The sequence below is a fragment of the Otolemur garnettii genome, unplaced genomic scaffold, assembly GCF_000181295.1.
Source record: "Otolemur garnettii isolate 467f Iridium unplaced genomic scaffold, OtoGar3 scaffold00072, whole genome shotgun sequence".
NCBI classification, from domain to species: Eukaryota; Metazoa; Chordata; class Mammalia; order Primates; family Galagidae; genus Otolemur; species Otolemur garnettii.
The window spans coordinates 554548-556557 of NW_003852467.1; positions in this window are offsets into that span (position 1 = coordinate 554548).

The following is a 2010-nucleotide window of genomic DNA, read 5'->3' on the forward strand; positions in this document are numbered from 1 at the left end:
CAAGCTGACACCCTGGATAGAGTGCTGTGACATCACAGCTCACAGCAACCTCCAACTCCTGGGCACAAGCAATTCTCCTGCCTCTGCCTCCCAAGTAGCTGGGACTACAGGTGCCCTCCACAATGTCTGGCTATTTTTTGCTTGCGGGCATCATTGTTTGGCAGGCCCCAGGCTGGATTCGAACCCACCAGGTCAGGTGTATATGGCGGCGCCTTAGCCGCTTGAGCCATAGGCACCAAGCCTCTTTCTATGATTTTTAATGCCAGATTCCAATCTGAGCCTCATCTTCTGCCTTTTCCATTTCCCTGGTGGTTAAAATTCTACTCAAGGTCAATTACTAACAGCTTTTTAAAGCCTTTCTACTTCCTATGGTTTGAATGTTTCTCCGCTCCAAAGTTCATGTTTAAATTTAATCCCTAATGTGGTAAAATTGAGAGCTGAGAGCCTTTAAGAGGTGATTGGGCCATGAAAGCTTTTCCCTCAGGAATGGATTAACCTATTTGTAGATTAATGCACTATCATGGGAGTAGAACTTATGACTTTCTATGAAGAGGAAGAAAGGTTTGAGGTAGCATACTCAGCCTCCTTGCTATGTGATGCTCTGTGCCCCCTCATGACTCTGCAGAGTCTCTACCAGCAAGAAGGCCCTCACTAGATGTGGACCCTTGACCTTGGACTTTTCAGCCTTTATAACTGCAAGAAATAAATTAATTTTCTTTATAGATTGCCCAGTTTCATATACTCTGCTATAAGCAACAGAAAATAGATTAACACACTATTGATCCAGACCATTACTTCCTCTTATGTCTCCCAGGCCCTTTCTTCATATTCTTGTTATATCACTGACGACATCACACGTACTTAGATAGAAGCTTTCTGCTTCCTCACCAGATGTGAGCTCCTTTAAGATAGTCTTGTGTCCTTTTCATCTTTGTACTATAATTCATGAACAATAACTTTCACACTATAGCAGCTGTTATTCTTCAATTCATCCTTCATATCGAAGGGTGATTCCTTCATACATTCCTATATGATCTATGAATATTGGTGGAATAAATAAAATTAAGGCTCAGAGTTATAAACAGCCTCCAATTGACAGAGGCACATCAGTTGGAGATTTTTCAAAAGCCTATCTGTGGCAAACATTCATTACTATTGGAGTGCAAATTTATGTTAATTTTCTGGAATGCAGTTGTGTCCTATATTTCAAGAACTTTGAAACATTACAATTCTTTGAACTATAGTAATAAAAAGCAGCTCTTTAAAGGCAAGATTAGATAGATGCCAAAATTTAAAAAAAAAAAAAAATTTGAGTTGTAAGTTATGGATACCAACCCCAAATAATTTAAACACACAGGCTCCAAGGTCAAGCAGTAGGAGACAGTATACACCACAGATCTATCATTCCTCTTTGCTACTTTAACTTAACTTCAACCTTCAGGTAAGTTTAGGAGGAAAACATGGCTCCAGCAGCTGCAGATTCTGATTTTCTCTGCTTAGCAACTCCAGATGTAACAAACAAACAAGCAAAAAACCCTTTTTTCTTTTATTCTTGTTTCCAAGAGAATATAATGGAGAGTTCTGGTTAGGTAAAACAAGAATTCTAGGATATAAAAAAAATAAATACATAAATATAACTACTATGAGTCAGAGTATTATGTTCCAGGACACACACTACATTATAATATTTTAAATATTTAAAAAACAGATACCTACCTCTAGCTATGTGGTTAAATAAATTATCACCAGCATATGAAATAACATTACAATTATAATAAGCATTAACATTGTTGTATAGAATATTTTAGGATGGGAAATGATGATCATGATATTGTGGCAGAATTAGAAAAATATACAAAATATTTGCAGAAATATACCCCCCAAATTGAAGTTATCTTAAGAGTATGGATCTTGGCTCGGCGCCTGTGGCTCAACCGGCTAAGGCGCCAGCCACGTACACCTGAGGTGGCGGGTTCGAATCCCCAGCCTGGACCCGCCAAACAACAATGA